The sequence below is a fragment of the Thermobia domestica genome, chromosome 9, assembly GCF_964235325.1.
Source record: "Thermobia domestica chromosome 9, izTheDome1.hap1.1, whole genome shotgun sequence".
Taxonomy (NCBI): Eukaryota; Metazoa; Arthropoda; class Insecta; order Zygentoma; family Lepismatidae; genus Thermobia; species Thermobia domestica.
In genome coordinates this window covers 24,577,262-24,602,981 of record NC_137462.1, presented here as the reverse complement: position 1 = coordinate 24,602,981, position 25,720 = coordinate 24,577,262, and the positions used below count along the sequence as shown (strand labels likewise).

Genomic DNA, 25,720 nt, shown 5'->3' with positions numbered 1-25,720 from the left:
ATTTACGTCTGAATATAATACAAATAATATACGGGAGTGAAACATGATAACCCACAAATGTGTGTTCATTAAGATTTTACAAACACTTACACTTTTCCGAACATTTTTCGTTTTTTGGTTTAAACCAGTTGGCTTTTTTTGAAAAAATCAGCTGGTTTAAACCAGCCAACCCTGCCCCTACATATACCGTGTGTTCAGAAAGTAACTATGCAGTGTCATGTTGTGGTGTGCTAAGTGATGACTGATATGATTGTCAATTAATAATACAACATTTTCCATTGTTTAACATATTTGAACCATATTTGACCAGGTATTTGTATTTGTTCACAGGTCCGGTTTGATTGAAGACCAACGTCTTGTGTGACATCATTGTGATCCAGGTCATCATGGTGACGATTGAAGAAAGAGTGTTTCTTGTGGAGCACGTGTTCCGCAATGGAGATAAGTTTACCTCAGCAGTAGAAGCTGCACTTGCAGCAAAGTTCCCAGGAGTGAAGATTCCTAACTGTAATACTGTACGGAACCTCATGAAGGCAACCGCACACCATACAAGAACTCCAAACTGCACTGACACGTCACATTCGGAACATCGCTTCCGATGTTCTGCACAACGTCTTCAAGAACATGCAGAAACGTGTGCAACTATGTCTTCAAGTGCAAGGGGATCACTTCCCGCATCTCTTATAACTTCCATGACATTAAAGTTTTGCTTTTAGTTAATTTCAGTTGTTTACACTGGTTTATGGAAAATAAAATACGGCAAGTTATGAACTGCATAGTTACTTTCTGAACACCCAGTAATAGGATTTTTTGCCAAAGTACAACTAAAGTCATTAGTCACTTCTCAGCTACCAAAGGTCAAACTTGTATCATTTTGGAAGATTCATCCTTCCGTATCTCTTGCCTTCTATACTACATGTTGCTATAAAAATTTATGACATCTGCAACAACATCTAAGACGTCAGTGTCATTTGAAATAGCAAGAAAAGAGGATCGTGCCTTTTCTTTCAGATGAAGAATAAAATCTTCCACTCGTTCCGTCTTTAATAAATTAAAGCCTACAGAAAACAATGACAAACATTCTTTAAATTTTTCTTCTGGAATGTCGGTGTTATACATAACATGAATACAGTACCCATCTTCACAGATTTCACCCAGAGCTACAAGATTTTCAAACAGAGTACCGTAACCAACCAAAAGACTAATTTGATCTAAAATTATTCTCTGTAAGGAGTGAAAATCGTTTGGTATATGTAGTGCTGAAGGGACGGGAATGAAAGTAGCCGTAAACCACTGACTGTTATTATAATTCACCAATCTGGAAATTACTTCCTCCAAATAGCAAAGATCTAGTTTGGGTGAATAGCTAATGTATTCACGTGTAATGCCATTACTCTCTCTAAATATCTGGAAGAAACAATGATACAAATCTACCTGGCCTCGGTATCGAATTGGAACATGTCTGTAGAAAAAATAATTTGATTCAGCCATTATAAAATTAACAAATGCTGTTTTGCTTTTATCTTAACTTTAACAAAATAATAATAATAATAATTTAATTTAAAAATTTGTACATACTTAACTAAAACCGAATATCTCAATAACATTAAATACTATTTCCTAAACATTAGAACAACGTATTATGAACATGTTTCTTCGAATTTGTAGATCTTTGATTCATGTCTTCGGTTGGATCTAACTACTGGGTGCCAAAGAAGTTCCTCTTCATTCATCATGTCACGAGCGCTTCTTTATTGCAGGAGTCCACAGTACAGCCTCAAGCTTCTAAACTTTTCTGACTGAAATTCCATAATCTAAAAAGGTAGAAAAATAATGTGTTACATTACAGAGAAATAAATAGAAGTGAAAGGATTATACAAGGTGTTTCAAAACAACACCGACAACGTTTGGGAGGTGATTCCCGACACCAAGATAAGACAAAAAGTATAGACCAACTTGGGTACACGAATGCTTCCTTTCGGAGTTATGGGACGCCGAAAACAAGAAAAAATGAACTTTAAAGGTATATAGTTGCAAAACTTTGGGACCTACCGTAGTCGGGTCGACTTCACTTACGAACTAGTATATGCCCTATGCGGTACTTCCGCAACAACTTTTATAGAGATAGTTGATGAGTATTTCAAATTATATGTCGGTAGCCAAATTCTCTCTACAAAAATTATTGCGTGAATACAGCAGGATTCTAAAACATGTATTTTGCAATAGCGCACATATTAGTTCCTAAGTGAAGTCTTGACTCGATTACGGTAGGTTCCATAGTTCTGGAGCTATAGATCTTAAAAGTTCATTTTTTCACGTTTTCGGCGTTCTATAACTCCGAAAGGAAGCATTCGTGTACCCAAGTTGGTCTATACTTTTTGTCTTATCTTGGTGTCGGGAATCACCTCCCAAACGTTATCGGCGTTGTTTTGAAACATCATGTATATACATATATTAAAGTATGGACACAAGGTTATTACCAATAAATCATTGGGTTTAAAACTTAGTACTTCACGAAGTGTTAAGCACAAAATATTGATTGATACACTGTAGTAAATAGAAATATTCCTACCATTATAAACGTGCAACGGGGTTGTTCTTTTTTTTCCACCCAAATAGGCAATAATCCAGTTCGGGCAACACATCATGCTACAACATTGTTAACAGCCATATAACCAACGATAATGTGGTTCCTCAGTTCCCGCAATGTTACTGGGAATAAGAGAATGTAGACAATGTCTTTAGCGCACAAATAATAATAATAATAATAATAATAATAATAATAATAATAATAATAATAATAATAAAGTCTAGGACACTACACGGACTGTTTTGTCTTCAGTTTTGCATGAATATGATGACTGACAAGTGCGATTGCGAAGCAAACATGCGCCAACGCTACTCAATGTTAACGTGAGATCCCTGGTTCAATCCCAGCTCCTGCCAAATGGCTTTATGGTGGACAAATCCCGGGTGTATAGGTTTTCTCGGAATTCTCCCACAGCATTCAATCTACACTATCATCCATCTCATTACTACAGTTTTTCTTAGCTTCGAAGCACAATCGTAAGATGTTAAACTAAACTAAAAAAAAAAAAAAATGTCCCCGTTGGTCCCCTTTGATACACGTAGTCTCGGGTTCGGTACCCGATGAGAGAGCACAAATATTTAATGTTACAATCATTTGGTTTCACTGATCATTCGTCTCCTTTAGCCTAAAGGGCATACCCTGTCACGTTAAATTAAAATTTTATTTCATATTTCATACTAAACAAATGGTTATACGTTATCTAGTGGTAAAATATACAAGAGTTATATCGTGCAAAGTCATACATTGACAACTGTGCTTTTTGGCAGGTTCTGGAACTAACGAGTTTTATTTATTTACTTATTTTAATGCCCACGTTTCTCGACCTTCAGCTTCCTTTCTTTAACTTCCAATATTTTCTTCTACTTCTCAAATCATCAGTTACTTGTATTCTTGTCTTTACTCCTCTTCTATGAAAGTACGAAGAAGACAATTCCTTCGTAAGATGTGTCTAATCCAATCGGTCTACCTACGAAGGATGCCGGTTAAAAGCGTCCTCTTTTCTCCTACCAGTTTTACAATATCTTCGTTTGTTAATCTCTCTACCCATTTTATCTTCTCCATTTCTTCCAACACCATACTTTGAAACTCTAAATATTTCTTACATAACTTCCGTAATGTCCAAGTCTCCGAACCAAATAATCCAATACTCCACATATAGCACTTCTCCAGCTTCTTCCTGCTAGTTAAGAATGATCTTTACTCATTGGATACATCTTTGGCTACAGTGATTCTTGACTTGCTCTCTCTGGTTCAGTAAGTGTCTCTCGTCAAAATACTTCCTAGATATTTGAAATGACCAATCTCTTCAAGTTCTCTTTGTTTTACTCTGATTCGCAAGGGTGTCTCCATAGGATATTCTCGTAACTTTAGATTTTTTTACGTCTTTACGTCTTCCATATAGTATGCTAGTGTCAACTATTTTGTCAATCATCTTCTGTAGTTCTTCTTCAATTCTAGCTATAATATCTGTGACATCCACATAGCTGACCATGTTAATAATCTGCCCTCCACTCTTGAAATATCCAACTCCCATTAATGCTTTCTTCTTTAAGCATTCACTGTAAATGTTGAATAATTACATCCTTGTCTGACTTCTCTTCCAATCTCCACACTATTGGTTACTCGAGCCAACTTTGCTCGTCCTATGTGCAAGTTGCTACTGAGTCGCCGGTCTCTCTAGTTGACCCCAATTTCTTTAAGTATTTTCAGCAGTTTGGTCCCATTAACCCAGTCAAAAAAAAAAAAAAAAAAAAAAAAAAAAAAAAAAAAAAAAAAAGTTGCCAGTCGATGAAGCACGAATACAATTCTTCCCTTACGTTGGGAACTCGTTTCGATACAATTCTCACTAACCCAATAATATTTTTGGTGTCCTTTCCTTTTCGGAATCCAAACTGATCTCCCTCCATCATCATCACTATCTTACTTTCCAGCCGTCTGCTCAGTATGCACGCAATAGCCTTTTGAGTGTGGAAAATATTCTGTGATTACTGCTTTTTTTTTTTCTTTCTTTAAATGCAACAATTGTAACATCACAACACTTCTTTGGCCATTCTTCACTCAGGTAGATCTTGTTAGCATATGAAGTCAGTACATTCATTGTATTGTCTCTTAATCCCTTGAGCAAATCTGCTGTCATGCTGTCGTCTCCAGTGGCCTTCTTCCTTCACATGGCTTTGTTGGCTTGTACAACTTCACTTTTCAATACACTAGGTCCTTTTCCTTCATCATCCGTCTCTTCCTCTGCTTCGATCGCAATATCTTTTTAGCCGTTCTCCTGGTCATGTAGGTTAGTAATACGACTTCGGTATATTAACACCTTGGTCTATGACAGCGTTTCCCAACCGATGTGCCGCGAGGAAATCGAAACAAAAATATTAATTCTATAGCAATCAAATTGCAAGACATAGGAAAAAATATATATTTTTGTATTTCACATTTGTATGAATTTCTACCATGGAAAAACTTACTGTAATTATGATATATTATTCTATCTATTACTGTATAGCAGACAGTATTTAGGCTCGTACACATTTTCACGATTAGCTGCTATGTTACGCATCAATTGAGAGTCATACTAACACCGAGAAATGGAAGCACTTGTACGGTACGCGTCAAGTGAACGTTCGTAGAACACTCATTCGCACGTGAATGACAGAACAACACTTTGTTCAACAGGTGTGTTTTGACTTCGACGCATCGCAAGCTTTGCAATAGTATGCACCGGTTTTTTGTTTGTTCGTTTGTTATTTAGTGATCTTCGTTCTTAGTGAAAGGCTGGATACAGTTTTCGAAAAAGAAAGCGTATTTTTAAAAATCTGAGTCGTATATTTCATTGCAATTGTTTTCTATTTTAAAATTAGAATAAAAAATAAGCATAATGAATTAGCATAGGGGAAAACCAGTGATCGAGCTTTTGTCTCTGTGAGGAGATCAGTAATCATAGAAAAAAAAAATTACCATGGTATTTTATATTTGCAAATAATAATATCTATGAGTGTGCCGCAAGAATTCAAGTTACACCCGTAGTGTGCCGCAAGTTGGAAAAAGGTTGGGAAACGCTGGTCTATGATGCAACTTTCCCTTTAAATTCACACGATATGTTTAGCACAAATAGCAGTACCTTACTCAATAATGTACTGGATGTTCATCCGGGAGACCCAAAATCTCAAGAATTACTTGATGGATGTGTGTAATTCAAGATATGCATAATAGATGTAGGACGGGGTGAAGAGCGCATGCGGAGTAACAGAAGAGTTCGCAGTTAAAGTGGGACTTCCTCAAGGATCTAGTCTTAGTCCATACCTTTTTTTGCAATTGTGATGGACGAACTTACAAAGGCTATCCAAGAATTATCACTTTGGAATATGGTATTTTCGGATGACATCACACTGATGACTGAGCTCTGCAAGAGAAATTACATGCCTGGAGAGAAGCATTGGAAAGCAAAGGGCTTAAAATTAGTAAAACTAAGACAGAATATTTACATTGTCTTTTCGGGAAAAGTGCAATCGAAAATACGAAAATACAATTTGACGAAAAAGAGGTGGTAAGGACGAAGAAATTCAAGTAGTTGGAATCAATTCTGCAAGAAAATGCAGGAGTAGATGATGTTAACAGCAGAATTCGCAGTGGACGAAGTGGAAAGAAGCGGCAGGAGTGTTGTGTGACCGTAGAGTACCAATACGCCTTAAAAGAAAACTTCAAAACAATAGTGAGACCTTCCTTATTGTACGGGAGCGGAATGTTGAACGACGAAGAACAGAGAGGAACAGACAATGTATGTTGCGGAGATGAAGATGCTGTGGTGGATGTGTAGAGTGACGTAAAAGGACAAAATTAAGAAAGAAGTGATCTGGAGAACAGTAAAGGTGAGACCAGTACTAGAAAAATGCAAGAAAGTAGATGGAGATGGTTTGGGCATGTAAAAAGAAGACATTTGAAATACACAGCTCACCAAGTAGATGCGATAGAAGTGAGTAGATTGTGTTAAGAATGATGGTATAGTGTGGTGTTACACAGGATATGACGCAGAATAGAAACAGGTGGAGGAGAGGGATTCGAAAAGCCGACCCCAGTTAACTGGGGAAAAGGCGTAGATGATGATGATGTGGAGGGTCAAAAGTTAACAATCAAGTTTGTTAATGAAGGTGGTATTCAAACCGGAAATGATAGTCATTAACATTTCAGATTTTAAAGTTGATAGCTATGGAGTAAAAATGACAGTTGTAAGCGAGAAGCACTTTCCTGCAATCGATTAAGCAGCTAAAGAATACAACTCCATCCTTTTTTAACTCTCTACTAAAACCTACTACAGAAATTTACGACAACTTCCGGTTTCAATATTAATCTACATAGGAGACCGCGGTGGCTGAGTGATATAAGCGTTCACCTCTGGGGCATGGGGTCCCTGGTTCGATCCCAGCTCGCACCAAGTGAACTCTGTGGTGGACGAACACCGTGTGCGTGAGTTTCCTCGGGGTTCTCCCGTTTCCTCCCACTTTCTTCATTCCACCATTTCATTCACTTCTCATCGTCACCGTCTCCTTTAGCCTCACCGGTATAAACGTGGGACGTAAAACTCAAAAATTCATTTTAATCTACATAAAACAAAAAGGATAAGAGATAGTGAGATTCTTTCTGCGAATCGGTTTATTGTTCTAAGAATACGTATCATATTTTCTCTTTAACCCTCTACTCCAACTGAAAGTGGCAGAAATCAACAACCACTTTCAGTTTTAACGATGTTCTCTATAGAGTAATGTGAAATCTATTAAAATACACAACTGAAATCTTCTCTCAACCTTTATTCTTAATCTGCACCTTGTCTATCTTATGTATCTCATAAATCAATATTATTCATGAACTTCCAATCTTTACATATCAAATTAGTGTAGTGGTAACACTTTTCTTTTGACTACATTATTATTGGAGTGAAATAAAACAGGTAAGATCTGAGACTGTTTCTTTATTATTAATGGCTACATAACAAACCAGTTGGTGCTCATGAAGAAGAATATTTAGACACAAGGGAAATTTATGGAAGAACTCTCAGTTATATTCGCAACCTAAGGGGAAATACGCTTAGTACGAACAAGTTCTCCAACTCATTTGAGTGCTATCGAATTTTGCATTTTTATTAGTTACAAATAAATTACTGCATACCAATATTTAGCATTTTCAAAAATCATTTAACGAATAATGAAACGGACAATTTCTTCTTTCGTAGTAGTATTACGTATCAATCAGTGGCGCCGGAACCTAGGATCTCAGGCCCTGTTGACTCCCAAAATTTTCATTGGGGGCTGGATTCTTCCATCCAAATGATCCATCCATACTTTTAAGTGATTTGCAGGTAGGACTACTGTTAATAGTTTCAAAACACAGTGCAAAGCTTTGAGTTTACTTAAAATTAACTGAGGGGAACGCGGTGGCTCAGTGGTAGAGCGTTCACCTCTGGTGCTTGGGGTCCCGGTTCGATCCCAGCTCCCGCCAAGTGAACTTTGTGGTGGACAAACACCGTGCTCGTGGGTTTTCTCGGGGTTCTCCCGTTTCCTCCCACTTTCTTCATTCCACCATTTCACTCATCTGTCATCATCACCGTCTCCTTTAGCCTAACCGGCATAACCGTGGGACGTAAAACTTAAAGATTTCATTTCATCTCATTTTTAAAATTAACTGGATTAACTGAAAAAAAGAAAAATAAAGAAATGCTATTAGGAAGAAGGTAAGCAATGGGATATAGTTCCAAACAGCGTTAGTTTTCCGAAAAGTACTGAACAAGACAATAACTTCTTGTCGAAACGTTCACATTTATATAATTTTGAAATAGGTATTTTTAACTGAAAATTGACTATACATCCTATTCAGTCTAGTAACTGAATTTTCGTTCCAAGGGCGAGGGAACTCCAGTAGAATTTTCGAAGCATTAGCTATAGTCCATATCAATTCAGGCAGGGGGTTACCTTGACAGGCTCAGATGTTATGAATTTAACAGATTTTTAAATCCAAGGCAAAGTAAGAATTTTTTTTTTTTTTTTTATTTAATCCTGATATCTGGTCCGAGCTTCAGGCCCATTTCTCATGCGCGATTTTCGGCAAAATATTAGTGTTCTCTCTCTGGAATTGTTCAAGATATTTTGTTGTCTTCTGCTTTATTTGAAAGATAATAATTTACTAATTCAAATGATATCCTCTGTTTAGAAATATATGTTCAAGTTCTCGTACTGTGGCCTTCTGATTTCTTTTCTTTCTTTCTTTCTTTTCTTTTTTTCTTCTTTTTTTTTTTTTTTTTTAAATCAAATATATTCTCTTCAAAAATACCAATCCCAAAAATTCTGAGAAATATACAAGAGTTGTATCTCTAAGGGTAGTATACTATTCATAAGAGTTTTGTTAAAAATCCATTCGCGGACCAAGTGCTCAGTGTAATGGAATTAAGCACGATAAATGTTATTCTTCTTATGGATTTTCTTTACATAGAACCTTCCAAATCATGAGGTCCCGTAGAACAATGCGGAACTAATTAGGTTATTCCAGAATGTAATAGAACCTCCTAGAACATTCTGGAACCATCCAGACAATTCTTTGTGTTTGGTCTAACAAATAAAAGAAGACACATGAATTCACAGTTCAGTTCCCAAAAGGCAAACAAAGAGAGTAGTTCATTACATTTGTGGTGCAACAGTACCTGTAAGCTTTTGTGAGGATCCTGCTAATTGACTGACTTCTACACTGTTTTGTGGAAAGGACTGAGTTTAAAATGTCTTCTGACGGGGGCCGCAGGAGAGTTAAGAGTGCTGACTATTTGCATATCCATAAAAGTAATGAAGATTTTGTATCTCAGAAGAATAATTATATTCCATGAATTAGTCAGCTATAGAGCTTGGTGTTAGTCCTGCTTTACAAAAGTGAAGTCAAGTTGTAAGCTGTATGCATCAAGAAAGCACAGCGAAATTACAGCAGTTGTGGGTGACTCCACCAAATCAAAACTGACTACATTCTTCAAAGTAAAAATTCTATTTTTAGAAATAAATGAACCAAAAGAAGCTTGTGCAACTTGCCGGAAATTTATATTGGAACATCAATTCAGGTGTTGAATCGTGTGAATCCTACAGTGATAAGGTGCAAGTTCCAACAATTATCTCTGTCTCTTTCAAATGTAAAAATTTGCCTGCTGAAGCATCACGCTGCAAAATAATATCTTTCCAGCCCAAGTACAGCTGAAATTCAAAATGTCGATGATTTTACAAGAGTGGTGAAGTCATACACATCAACAGCCCTCATCCGGTTGCCAAAAGAGAAAGCCGTAAGCGTTTGCATAGATCCTAAAGCACTCTTAAAGGTAGGTTCAAGTCCCACCAAAGTATATTTAACTGTTCTCGAAGTTTCTCTTTCTGTTTCTACCGGATTCGATTAAATAGAATTTCGAATAGAGAGCAAAATTGGTATATCCATAGAAAGCATAAAGTAGCATATGATTTCGTTGAACTCATTGAATAAGCCTGAAATTTTCTGATAAAGATACGATTATTATTATTATTAGTTAAAGTACAAAGTTTAAAATGAGACGATTCAGCATTTACGTAAACTAAACGATAATTTTTGCAAATATTCACTAGTCCAATATACATTTGCGAGATTTTGCTTTGGAAAATGAAGTGTATACAACATTGAATAGTAAAGATACTACAATTAAAATATATTAGTAAAAATATTGATTAAATAATTGGAGTTAAACGTACCTTTCCAGTAAGGATTATATATAGAGGACTTATTTCAAAGTACAATCCAAACGAATATTCGAGTTTTATTCCGACTAGAAATCGATAATTTACACGATAATATTTACTTCATTTTAGTACTATAATTCTTTATGCTTTTACATATTAAGTTATGATTTTCCCATTTCAAAATGTTTCAGAAAATCTTTCAAACAGTGATGATTTATTTTCGGGGGTGACCTGAGGGAGAATTTGAGACCCTGTCGACCTAAGAAATTTCCCCCTTCGGGGACATATCTTCGATCATGCTCAAAGTGGACTACCGGTGTTTTAGCAGTTTTTCCTTCTTCATACATTGACAATCCCCCGGGGACAATCTTCTGAAATAATCACTGCTTATAAATAATTTTTTTTTTTTTAATTACAAATCCGAGGATAATAATGGAATTCATATAATGTTCCCTTCTAATCGAATTTGAAAGAAAACTTGTAGCCACAGTTATTAGGGATATACCGATATATCGGTATCGGTGATATCGGCCACTTTTGGAAGTATCGGTATCGGCAAATGGACACCAATATTTACCGATACATTTTCCGAACTTAGCGTATTTTCAATTTGTTTAATACTAACAGTGACGCTTATATTTAATCGATTTCTTTTAAAGTTCATCTAAATTGATATCAATTGTACAATCGATTTCTTTATGCATTTGTACGCCTTTGATTTGCACTACCCGTACTCAAATGATATTTTTAGTCCCTCCATGCCAAAATAGTGGTGAAGAAAAGCCAAAGGTCCTCAGGATAGTAGCCCCAACAAATGATTATCCTCTATCGTGGTGAAAACAAAATGCAAATAGTTTTCCTTTACTTGTACAACTTGTGAAGAAATATTTCAGTGCTCTCTCATCATCAGCTGAAAGTGAATGTCTCTTTAGTATTGCTGGACATATATAGGATAAGAAGTAGAATGAAGCCTGAAACTGCTGAAGTACTTACGTTTCTTCATTGTGATTTGCGTTTACTGAATTTCAACTACTAGAAAATAATAGAGTTAGTGTAACAAGTGATGTCGCAAATTACTAAATTGTGTTCAAATATTTCGAAACTACTTACAAATGAATGGCATTTTACATACACTTTTTTAGTTTATATTTTTACTAACTTTTTTTTTACAAAATTTCAATAGAATATAGAATTTACTTCTTGTTATTTTTTATGTTACTTTTTCAAAGTCATACAATTACAATCAAGTGGCTTGTAACACTGCATTTACAAAAAAATATAACTTTACAATAACATTAATTTCAGAATTGGAAGAAAGTTTTCATCAGGTTTTTCATATGTGATTTTTTAATGATATAGTTTTTATGCGAGACGGGTGTGTTATAGATTTCCTTGATGTGATGAACAATCATTTTGTAAAAACTATGAATTCTGAAAAGCGAACTGAAGGTTAAGAATTAGTTCATAACAATACATATAACTTTTGAAAATATCTTTAGAAAATTTTCATTGATTAAAAACAATTAGTTCTAAAGTCAATAAATAATTTTAGCGTTTTCGAATTCGCTTAAATAACCCTCTTATTTTTTAATGACATTCACAGCAACACCTGGTTGAGCACATGTGAGTTGGATTAAGTTTAGAGGAAATATATTTGTGTGTGCAACCAAATATGAAATTCTGTTTTCTGGCTTTGTACGTCAAATTTTGGCCTTGTATCTAATATGCGCTATTATAATGTTGACCATTTCATTATTCTGAAAATGTCTAATAATATATAAGAAATGTGTCCAAAGCATCGGTATTGGTGAAAAAACACACAAACTTCTGATCGATGGACTATTGAGCCATGTCGCTCGACCATTTCGTATGCCTTCTCAGAGGCTATTTTGACTTTGTGTAAAGTGGTTTTCTGCTCCATACTCGTTTTTATTTATTTCGGTACGACTATGAGTTTGCGGTGAATAATTTGAAGTCACAGGTCTTGCAAAGTATAAAACTATTTTCAGAATAAATTACATTCGATTTTACGCCCTAAAACTTAAATAAAACAGTTTGAATCATTGAAATGATTGTGACTGGAATGATTGTAAATGTTTTCATAGCTAGGAGTTGGATATGCAATCACGCTTAAAGTAGGGATTTACTTATGTGAAATATGGTACCGTAGAGGTCCTTCAATGCATGGGCTCCAATGCCTTCAAAAGGTGAAGTAAATACATAGTTTGAGGTGCTTCCTGTAAAACATATCTCATCGAAAAGAGTGAACCTGTCAAAAAGTTAGCCAAGTGCCTTAAAGGATAGCCTATAAAAGTGAATTACGTTATTTGGAAAGTACAGTTTTCTCTTACCCCATCTGTGGTTTGCAGGGTGGACTGATTTAAATCAAGATTTATATCACTTGATTTTTTAAATAAACATAGTTGATTTAAATCAAATTCCGAAATAAATTAATTTAAGGTGAAAATAAGTGAAATTCTGTTTCTGTTCTGTTATTTCGATTATGAAAGATAATTATAATACAATGAGACTCAAAGGTATGTACAGCACAGTATGAAAACGAGTATCATGCAGAGGATGATTAGGGAAAATCCCGTTTTGAACGGGTAACAGGGCAATCCTGTGTTCTTCTCTTTGTACCATAGAGTGATCACCATCGACATTTAAGGAACTCTCAGTTATATTTGCAACCTAAGGGGAAATACGATTAGCACGGATAAGTTCTCCAACTCGTTTTAGTGTTATTGAATTTTGCATTTTTATTAGTTGCAAATAAATTACTTCATATCAATATTTAGCATTTTCAAAAATCATTTAACGAATAATGAAATCGAACAATTTCTTCTTTCGAAGTAGTATTACGTATCAATCAATGGCACCGGAACCTATGAGCTCAGGCCCTGTTAGACTCCCAAAATTTTCAATGGGGGCTGGGCTCTTCCACCTAAATGATCCATCCGTACTTTTAATTGATTTGCAGGTAAGACTACTGTTAATAGTTTCAAAACTCAGCGCAAAGCTTTGAGTTTATTTAAAAAAGAAAAATAAATAACCTACTATATATGCCGCATAATCTATCCGTATATTAGTTGATACGCAGACATGTAGTTATTTGAAGCAAGTACACTTATTTATATAATTCCTCATTTGAGTTAATTATAAGATTAACTAAGTCCCCCGAGTTTTATTTTCTCATTGGCGCCTCTGGTATCCGAATATTTTTTCAAGTGCCTATGTATAATTTTGTGTGTGTAAAATACAAAGAAGAAGCACTGTGAATACAAGTATCCAAAGACTCTCTTTTGTCATTTCGTCAGCCAGCGTTTCGCCCCAGTCCTGCACAAAAACACACTTTACAATTTATTTTTTTAAGAGGTGGGGGCAACTTCATGCTGCCCTTCTAGGGCTACTACCAGGCGTAATTAATCTTGGAGCGGCGTTAGTTGGATAGCCTATCTCACGGACTTTAAATACCTCAAGGAATGTTGTGGTCCACCGTACATGCTAACGGTGGTCATTTTGAATAATTATTTGTGATTTTGGTTCATAATGCATCCATGTAACTCATGTTATTAGGATACTACAATATCTCTAACCATTTCGTGTCAATGCACTTAAAACTTTGGGACAGTATTTATGGTAAGACAAGATAGATTTCCACCTACAAGATAAAAACAACAACACTAGTGTTCACTTCCAATGCGCGATGTTTTAAAGACTGTAAGTTGCAGCTGAATACATTTTTTCTTCATTGAATTGCTAATTTCAATTTAAGCAAAGCGCACAGAAGTGGTTTGCTTTGGAACTCGTAATATGTTTAGGAAGTGGCACATATATTTTGAAAGCTTGAACACGGTTGAAAGCTGTGTCTGTCACTCAACTTTATGCAGAATTAAAATATCCCTAAATATTGATTTCATGAGACTAATATGTGAGAATGTGCTAACAGAAACTGGTTTAACGTATGACAAAATGTTCAACTGTTTATAAATCCTGTAGTACTGTACGGTACTGATCAACACTAAAAATATACTTTTTTTGGGGAGGGGGGCATTTTGACCGTAATGCATTCAAATTTCAACGTTTCCCCACTGGAACTGAAATCGGGACCCCATGCACCAAAGACGCACACGTGAGCGGCTAGATCAGCCGGGAGGGCTGTGATAAATTACAAAGACTAAGCAAGAAAGTAGAATAGTTGTCTGTTTTTCAATATGTTGGTATTGTTTTGTTAACGAAGATATGAAATATGAACAATAAATAAAAAGTAACAGGATAAATTGTGAAATATCTTTAATATGACTGTGGTGATAATGGTGAGAGGCATTACATTTGAGTCACTGAGTGAAGACTTTCAATATTGAAAGAGATTAGTTTATTACATTGTAAAGAGCGGAGACGTGGCCAATTAAAGTTCTCGGTAATATGTATGTTGAAGAGAACGTAAAAACTTCAAGAGATAAACCGAAGAGAGGTGCTGGAATAATGAGAGTAAAGGAATACAACTGTAAATAATTAAGAACATATTAAGACATTGCTACAGAATAAACTGTACTCTGAACAAAATACAGAAGATATGGTGGAAGGAAAACAAGGGAGGTAGAGAATAAATTAATGAATAGTATTAAAGGTTTAACTTTTACGTCAGAACGAAATATTCTAAAGGTGATACTGTATGAAAACTTCAATTTATAGCAAGTGACAACCAATAGTGGAAGAAATATATGAACTGTATTGGTAGAGAAAGAAACAATGTCCCGCTATCTTTTCAATTCAAAAAGACTGCCCCTTACAATTTTGATGTAAATGTAGTTGAGGTCTACCAGCATTTAGTTGTTCTCCTCAATCTTAATAAGTCAGAACCGCCCGTGGCAGATTACGTTATATCTTGGCTACCGGATCGTTTAACTGCAATATTTTTGTAATTCCATTTTTTGTACTGGACATTCTTCACTAGAGCCTTTCTAATTCAAGTGTGTGGTCGGATATGTGAAACATACTTCGTCCTCACCCCTACCGTCCTCTTAGGAAGAAATCTTCCTTGCTTTGCGGAAAGAAGTGAATGACCTCAGCTGCATTGCCAATTTGTCATTCAGCCGTTTGGTCTTGCGAGTAAAGATCGTACGTTACTTAGAATAGCTACCAAGCCAGTGCACAGAGAAGCCCATGAAACAATTTGGAAGTTTCCAAAATGAAATGAAATGAAATTTTTGAGTTTTACGTCCCACGCTTATGCCGGTTAGGCTAAAGGAGACGGTGATGATGAGTAATGAATGAAATGGTAGAATAAAAAAAGTGGGAGGAAACGGGAGAACCCCGAGGAAACCCACGCACACGGTGTTTGTCCACCACAAAGTTCACTTGACGGGGGCTGGAATCAAACCCGGGACTCCAAACACCAGAAGTGAACGCTCTACCACTGAGCCACCGCGGCCCACTTGGAAGTTTCAATGTGGCAATCCTGTCCGCATCCAACTATTGAAGGGTCTCGGTCATAGCTACTTGTCCCTCCTCTTTTGAGGGAGGTACGGGAAAACACATATCGACAGCAGAGGCACACTTGAAATAACACCCGAAATTTAAGTGGTACCTAGGCTTTAACACCGGAAATATAACACTAGCCAACAAAATTTTACTTTTTTTCTGAAACTGACATGAGAATAGCTAATCTTTATGTTTTCGGGTGTGCTGATAACGAAAACGTTAATGAAAATGCTAGATTAGCTCTCGTTTTGAAGTTATGATAATTTTACGTTATTGCCTATATAAGCTTATGCATGTATTTACCTTGTTATCCCTCGCAGGAAGGTCACTGAAGACGCAACCGCTTTGTTTGGCGTTTGTAGTTTTTAGCTGGTGATTCCCTGATTAGTGCCCAGCAGTAATCGTCTAACATTGATGCATTCCACTTTCCCTGGTATCTCATTTCTATGTCCGAAATTTGCTGGTGGAAGCGTTTCCCGTGCTCATCGCTTGCAGCACCACAGTTGTCAGGAAATAAGTCTACGTGCGAATCCAAGAAACGTAATTTTAAGGACATGTTGCACCCAGCAGTGCAGAAGATTTGCCACAAGATCCTTATGATTTTCTGCCTTCTTATCTCCTAAAATGTTTGTTGATACTTGAACAAAGGCATCCCAAGCTAACTTTTCATCGCCTGTCAGGATGGTGTTGAAATTCTCATCTTTGTACAGTCTGCGTATCTGGGCAGCCGCAAAAATCGCCTCTTTTATTTTCGCCTTGCTAAGACGGAAATTTCTCGCACAAATAGAGAAATGCTTCCCCAGTTTTGTCCATGGCCTTAACGAAGTTTTTCATTAGGCTCAATTTTACATGAAGAGCAGGGAGAATTATGTTGTTGGATTCTTTAAGTACTTCGTGCATAACATTATAAGGTCCTGGTTCAAGTGATTGACGTCGCTTAGGCCTATCTTTCTTTTTATAATGAAGTGTTTTGGCGCGGCTATCCTAGAGGCACAGTTAAAAACAGAATTTTGTGTAGCCCTGTTGTAGCCCAAGTAATATGCCTATGACTTTCAGCTCAATGGAAACCTGCCATTTAAACTTGTCATAGTTTAATCGCAATAACAATTGTTATCATATGTTTCTTTCATGTAAGTGCATACACAACCGGAATCGATGGTAACACGTTATCTATATGCAGTAGGACAGGCTTGAGACTTATTTTGGAGGAGTCGATGAACAACCTCCATTCATCACTTTTATAGTCAATGCCCATAGCTGACATTAGTTCTTCTACATCACTACAAAATACCAAGTTTTTTTTTTTTTTTTATTCACTTTTGAAAAATGGAAGGGATGACATATGGCGGTTACCGTCTTATCAGTCACATTTACCGTCTTATCAAGGCAGTTCCACTGTTGTAGTCTTGACGCCAACAGTTAAGCTTTATCTTTCGGATATGTCAAGGAAGACGTTTTCTTCTTGCAAATAGCATGAGTTGTCATACAAAAGTAACAATCATTCACATGGTTTGATGGTTCTCGCCAGACCATGGGTATAGCAAAGCCCATGGAAGATCTTTTACGATTCAACCACGAATGAAGACTCGAAACACAAGATATGCAACATACATGACGAGCCTATGGTTTGTCTTCGTCCCCGATTTCACGGCCAGAGTGAAGTCTATACGTAGTGTTGTAAAAAAACGGTTTTTTTTCTGTGAAGTTTTTTTTCAATAAAAAACACCGTTCTTTTTCATGTTTTTTTTTTCAAAAATCTGTTTTTTTTCTGGTAACTATTATTTATTGATTTATGTTGCAGATTATTGAAATAATCAACAGAACTTGAGTTGAAGCCCTCGTAACTTACAAATCGTTTGTTTCTTTGAACCTATACGAGCAAAATTGTGTGATTATTCCTTTCGGTCCCAGGTCATTTTTGGCGTTTTCCTACATTTTCAGTTAGTGACTTATTGCTCAAAAACTATTCATTCGATTGATATGGTTAAGGCCTTGTTTTTAAGAAAATGGATGTAGCTATTTTTTGGTGTAAGTTGCATTGCAGTGTTACCAACGGGTGGGAAATTATTGAGGGAAATGTAAAGATGAAAATTTACAAAAAATTCCCTAACCGAATTTCAAAAATTTTTTGTATCTAGCACCACTGCTGCTATATGGGTTCAAGTCACCTAAACAAATCTTTGGTGTGTTGACAAGGTACAGTGAAATCCTGAAGTCGCTGGCTTCCATTCAAAGAGGGAAAGAAAAAATTATGTCATACACATGAAATTTTGACACTTTTTACGCCTCAGAGGCAAAAATCAAATATGCCGGGGTACAGCTTCTCTAATTATCCTATTGAAACTTTTTATGGTGCGTTCTGTAGAGCAAAGAGGAAGCTTTCAGGTAGTGGTACGTTTGTTTCAATGTAGCCAGTAAGAGGGTAATAATAGAGGGGAAAAAGGAAATTTTCCGAATTTTTCACCTAATAGCGGGAATTAATTGTTTTGGCTGGAAACGCTGCCATCAGACAGACGAAAGCTATCTGAAAATAAACTGTAGTACTCGAAGAATATATCCTACAAGTATCATGGCGATATATAACAAAGTAAACATGAAATTAAAAAAAAAACTCTCATTCTACCTCAGAAAGTCACCATTTTCTTACAATTTCCAGAACAGGGTTTATTATAAACCTTAACTGTACTTCACCTAATTATTCTAGTGAAACTTTTTATGGTGCGCTGTGTAGACTAAGGATGAGGCTGTTAGACACTGGTACATTTGTTTGAATGTAGCCAACAAGAAGGAAATAATAGAAATAAAAAAGGGATTTTTTCCCAAAATTTGCCCCTAAAATCTGGAATTAAATTTTTTTGTAGCTAGCAACACTACTATCAGACACACACAAACTATCTTAAAATAAGCTTTGGTATTCCTCTAATATATCCTACAAGTTTTGTGACATATCTAATAAAGTAAGCATGTCAATAACAAATATCTCATTCTACCTTAAAAAAAATCACAGTTATCTTTCCAATTAGAGAACAAAGTCCACTGTAAACCTCAACTGTACTTCCCCTAATTATCCTATTGAAACTTTCTATAGTGCGTTGTGTAGAGCAAACACGAGACCTCCAGATACTGGTACATTTGTTCCGATATAGCCAACAAGAGGGAAATAATAGAGACAAAACATATAATTTTTCCAAAATTTCTCCCTAAAATCTGGAATTAAAATATTCTGTAGCTGGCAACACTGCAACCAGACAGACGCAAACTCTCTTAAATTAAACATTGGTACACCACTAATATATCCTACAAGTATTATGGCGATATTTAAGGAACAAAGCTTCTAATTATCAAAAATATATTACGGTAAAGAGAAAGGCAAGGAAAAACTAGAAAAATCAAGGGCTAGAACCTAAATACGAATTTTACGTGCGTCCCCTAATTACCCCATGTAACGATCTGTACTTTCGTTTGTTAAGTAAGGACAAATGTTCGATTGGCGTAAGTTGACTTGCACTCGGACGTATAGCTACGGATTTATAAACAAAAATTTCTAATTTTTTGCCCAAATATAGGAGAATTTTAAATTCCCTAATTGGCAACACTACGCGCAGGCCCGTCCAATTGATGTCAGCAGTTAGGTATCCATCCGAGGTATCTACCTGGCAAGTCTTAAGGATGTCTTTCTACAACGAAGGAAACTACAGGGGAAAAAAGTAAAGGAAATTCGAAATTAGAAAATTCTCGAATTTTTTACTGGGGTGAAATTCGACACCAGAAGAAAAAGAAATTAATATGATAAACTATAGTCCAACCACATTTTGCAAGAATAATATCCCGATATCTTAATTAGTGTCCACACTGAAGCGGATTAAACAAGTGACACACCTGTGTGTGCCACTTTGGCCACCTTGACCACCGAGTATACACTTGATTACATTTTTTTGACTACTAACTCGTGTTGTTGTTGTAGTTATAGTCTCGACTAATAATAATATCGTTGTAAACAATAACTTTATAAGGAAATTTTTTTCTCCTTTTTACATCTTAGTTCCAACACTGTTGGTGAGAAATGTAGGGTGTTTCAAAATAAATTTTGGGGTTTTAAGTCTTCGTAGTACTTATTACATTTTACGAACAATTATAAGCAATGCATGAAGTAAAAGAGCACCTCAAACAGTCTTTGCTACAAGTGTTCAATGTGAGATTCATTCATCACACGGCACACATCTAGTCGATAGGCGAGAAAGGCCCATAAACTTTCCGCCATATGGCACAAAACACATTCAATTTAGGGGAGTTTCGTTTCAATTGTACCATCTCCTGAGGATTTGCTGACGGCCAGATGCAAACATTATGAATGTTCACATTAGCTCTTAAGTGAAAAGTCGATTTATCACTGTAGACGACACGATCCAGAAAATCTTCATTGTTATGCAGCAATATTTCCCTTGCGAAATTGGCACGTAAACCGTAGTTTAGGTTTTAGACCTGTAGCAACTGTAAACAATAAAGACGTAGTTGCAAGCGTCTCCTTAATATTCTTCACACAGACGGTTGCACTGTACAGGTTCAGTCTTTATTAAAACACAAAAAGCTTTCTGCTCTCTAGTCTCCATCTTTGCTACTTACTCTTTCTAACGGCAGCCAGAAGAAACAACGTATGCACATGCGTGCGTACAAAACTGTTTGAGTTGCTCTTTCATTTGATATAATATTTAGAATTGTAAGTTAATTGTAATAGATACTACAAAGTGTCAAAAACCTAATATTAATTTTGAAACACCCTGCATTACTTCAAATTGAGTCATCCTATATTCAGATCCTAGTCAATTTGTCGCCTCGTGCAATGGCATAATTTGCCGCCTCCCCCTTTCTCCAGAAAGAATAAATTTTAGAATTCGTTATTTTAAGTATGCTACTCCAGCATGAACAACAAAGGTGAGGGTAAGTGCAGTCGCACTCAGAAAGGCTTAAATACTTACTAAAAATGCAATTCCGTTGTATCAATTTTTTTTCTTTAAATGTTAATCTATTATGATAAAAGCAAACACACCTGCATAGGAAAGATGGTAATCCTTTTTATAGAATTCACTATCGAGCTTCAATCTCAATGTTTCAGTTTGCAATTCCAGTGCAACTAGCTCTTTTATCTTTATTTCTTGATTTTTCTTCTACATCTAACATTTAAAAAAAAAACTTATTTCTATCTTCAATGATAAGGAACTTGCTTCTGACAAAAACAAGACTACTTTCATATCAAAACTGTGATAACTTACTTACTAAATGGAACAGATATTCACTACTATCCGAGAATTGAATTCTTGCATTTGATAACAATCAAGCAATTTGTGCTCGGATTTATTCGACCATATGCTTTAGCATTGTCCATGTGGCCTTAAACTAATGCAACCTAAACATAATTTATGAATGTAGTATTCAAATAGGTCAGCTTAGTAAATGTAACTACCATCATCATGAAATCTGTTTCCAACAAGAAATATTTAATTTAAATAATATACTTATGACAGATTTTGCCGGACCATCCAAGCTTGCCGTTCCACGCAAATGCACGTGTTGCATATATACAGTGGCGTATTTAGGAGGGCTTCCGGGCTTAAGCCCCCCCCCCCCGAAATCGTACTTACTATAGTAAAGTATATGAAATATCTTGCAGAACTTTCACATTTTCAGGCAAAGCCCCCCCCCCCGAAAGTTAGCAAAGCCCCTCCCGAAACAAAATCGTAAATATCACTGAAAAAAAGTATAGTTGGGAGAACCAGAATATAGTCAATATAGAGACAACTATACGTATAGTTGCGAAAACCATAATATATTTTTTGTATAGTTGCATGTACCATATTTATTGTTATAGGTAGGTGTTTACAAAAGCGCACGATACACAAGCCTGTCAACTTCAAACTGACAACCAAGAACCAACGCTGCTACAGAATTGTGTGTAAGGGTTTCCTAGGAATGTAGAGTGGGGGAGGTGATTGTTTTCTGAACAGTGTTGCCAATCTGAAAATTTACAAATTACTGCCGGCTTGTGAGACCGGTGTTTCGGGTTAAGGGTTAAGACAAATCATTGTTGACCAAAAATACACATTTAAATTAAATTACAACATTGCTAAATATCATGAACACTCAGTGAACAAAACACGAAAGAACATAATCTAATCTAATCAACATCCATGTCACTGAGCTCGTTGTGATATTGCTGGCATTTATTGCAAGCAGCAGTAAAAATTGAGTGCTTTCTGCTCATGTTTTCCTACAATATGTATTTTAGGTGTGGTGTTTTTCTAAATGTGTATTTTTGGTCAACAATGATTTGTCTTAACCCTTAACCCGAAACACCGGTCTCACAAGCCGGCAGTAATTTGTAAATTTTCAGATTGGCAACACTGTTCAGAAAACAATCACCTCCCCCACTCTACCTTCCTAGGAAACCCTTACACACAATTCTGTAGCGTTGGTTGCCAGTTTGGAGTTGACAGGCTTGTGTATCGTGCGCTTTTGTAAACACCTACCTATAACAATAAATATGGTTCATGCAACTATATATAAAAAAAAAAAAGAAAAATATATTTTATGGTTTTCGCAACTATACGTATAGTTGTCCCTATATTGACTATATTCTGGTTCTCCCACGCCACTGCATAAATGGTAGAGCCGGCTCTGCATATCATATATATCTAGTCGACAAATTATTTATATATGACATTTAGAAAAATACTATTAGGCAAATTAGTATTAGTTTTTACCATTAGACAAGTTATTGGAATTTTATACTGTTCGTGACATTATTTTCGTGCTTATTAAAGGCCTGCTTTCACGAAAAAACAAAATTTCATTTCTACTTTTATTTCTTAGTTGATATTGATGAAAACTGCGGAAACCCGAATTGTTAATAGGTATGGTATTCATGTAAATTGTAAAATATTTGTAGCGTATCAGTATTTAGCGTTCAATTTATGTTGCATTTTACGGTGATTACACCTACATAAAAATATTTCATACTTAAATAGACGTAAGATGCATTACAAATGACTATTTGAAGAAAAACGAACATTTCTGAAAAAATACGAACCGTTTTTTTTCTATTTACAACACTATCTATACGTCTTCCTAATATATGGCGTTATTGGCCTCCTTTGCGATTTCAATATAGCCTGTCCGCAAATGTAACAAGAATTGTCGGCACTATTTACACATTTGCTAGGCATATTGAACCACAGGGATTAAATTACTACATGCACTAACTATACTTTAGTAACACGTTTTTCAAGCACCCGAATACAACACAGCTTGTAAAAGACTGAAACTACACTTAAATGAAACATGGTCTACTCCTCCCTTCCTCTTTCCCTCCTCCGTGTTGTTATAAGCCCTGGCTAAAAATAGTGACAAAATACACACAGCTATTGTCCTACAGGAAACTCAATCATTCTGTCTATCATCAGCGGCCTATGTGGGAAGGATTGACAATGAATGCTAAAAAAATATAATAATTACAATTAATTCCACCCCCACCTCCCATTAACTTGGAAACGACAGCTAATTCGAGTTTTTCATTGTCGTTTTCGTTATCAGCGTGGTCGATATAGTTAAAAGACATTTATTTCATTCCAGTTACATTTTCACTGTTGGCTAGTGTAATTGGTGCAGATTGACAATCTAGATTCACATATCTATAAAATCTGCCATGGAAATGTGTAATAATATTTTAATAGACAAGTATGTTAATCGAAATACATTGTGTTTTTAGGGTATCTTTTAGTTTCTCCTACAATTCTGCACATATAATATATATCCAGTGTTACCAGCGGTGGGGCTATAAGCATAAACGAGGATAGTGGAAGACCATACTTACACATATAGGCACTAAAATTAATCTTAATATGCTGTGCACTGAAAGTAATTACGGCATTACTGCTGTATCGCCGGACCACGAAAATAAAATTTTTAAAAAAAGGAGGTACATTATTTAGTTTTTCCTCCAAAACATTAGGTTGTGACTGGCTCACTTGGTAGTGATTGCCGTTAGAAGTACAGTGTGGACGTACGGCATAAAACACAAACTAACTTGCACTAGGTTGCCACTAAAAAGCACGAATGTTATCTGAGTAGGGAGCAGGGGGCCTCAGCGGCAGTGAGTATACGCATAAACGAGGATAGTAGAAAAACGATTTATATGCCATAAAAATGCATGGCTTTTGTGTTCCACAGGTTTGAGGAACATAATAAATGCCAACAAAAAAGTACCAAAATGTAATAAATTAGGTTAGATGAGACTGGGTTTGGTTAGATTTTGCTCTTTTCTGTAGTTTCAACTTATTTCTATATTTACGACAAACTGTTCAACTATTTAGTAGACCATGCCCTTCAACAACTGACACTCCTTATATTTGTACAACTCGATAAAACTCGAACATGGTAAGCGGAATAGTAAAAGTTAAGAAAGTGGTTGTATTTGTTGATTGTTTTTGATGTTAGCGGCACTGTATGTGGAGGCGGATGGACTATTACGCGGAGAGGTACACTTGTTTTACTATACGAATCCATAAATTGTAAAATGTACAGAAAAAAATCTGGCAAGACTTTAATTTGCCCATTTCATGTCAAGAACGGAACCCAACCAACCCCTGCCGGGTTTCTAACCCATTCCTACTACTGCTATTACTACTCTTTCTCCTGCTCCTACTACAACTAATACTATGGATCCGTATTATAGTAATACTGCACGCCTAATGTACCGTAATCTAACGTAACAACAAAATATAATCGAATGCAATACATTTTGGTGCATTTTTTCAGTTTTCAAAGTGGTCCGGCCATACGGCACAAATGCCGCAACGTGGAAATAATGAGAACATATATGGATCTTACGTTTAACGTTCATAATAACGTACAAATACGTAGTTCAATAAGTAATGTAAGTGCTTTATATAATATACAGTGTTTTCCCGCTATCCTCGCTTGTGTACCGAACGTCACTGCCGCGCATTCTCCCTACTGGCGCTCCTCTGTTGTACTCATTTCATGAAGCGGTTAGATAGCATTCATGCTTTTTGTGACAGCCTAACACGGGTTGGTTAGTTTTTCAACAAGTTTTTATGGCATACTAAAACTGAAGCTCTCCTAATGAATCTGTACTGAGGAATGCGAGTCCATACCTTAAAAATGATTGTTTAAGGCCTAGAATGTGAATTTACTGAAAAAGAACATATACAATGAATGGATGGATGGATCTGAATTCTCAAACTGCACCATGTAACTTTCCATCCATGTATTCTATTTCAAAATTAGTGACAATTTAAATATTACAGTTAGATTAACAATTTAAATATCATAGATGAAAACTAAGATTGCTTAAAAAAAAATTTATGACCTTGACAAACTTGCACTTTTTACACTCAGAAAACAGAATTATAAGCCCACTCATTACCTTGCCATCAATTATTACTAATGGAAACATCTATGTCACTCAATTTGGACCCTACAACATCATCTGATATTCATGTCAAACCTACTGTTACGGTACTTTGTTCCATATTTGTTCGACTGCATTTTCGTCAGTCACTTGTCAGGGAAGACTTGTATTCCCATTTCGCGATGTTACAGATGCAAACGTTACATCCGAGAATATTCGAATATTTGTTCCGAAGGGTTACTGGTAGAACTGGATTTAGAACAGTAGATGATTAATTATGAATTTTGTGGGTTTTCAAAATTTAACGTGGTTTTTGCCAGAAGTAATTCTGCTCGTTGCTATTCCCCGAAAGTCATTAGACCTAGTCTAGAACTTAATCTTTAACTCGCAAACAAAATAAATACAAGAAAAACGGAAAAACTCGCATGTAAAAGTAGCTATTGAAAAAAATAATTTGAATGTAATTATCGTATTCTAAATCTAAATTGC

General features: G+C 35.9%; 1 long non-coding RNA gene across 1 annotated transcript; it reads right to left on the bottom strand.

The window, feature by feature from the left end:
* LOC145694475 (uncharacterized) lies at positions 1–25,720 on the bottom strand. The gene is made up of 2 exons (XR_014133011.1): positions 25,247–25,720; positions 1–1,814 (listed from the first exon to the last, which is right to left on the bottom strand). It is a non-coding gene; the product is annotated as an uncharacterized LOC145694475 (long non-coding RNA).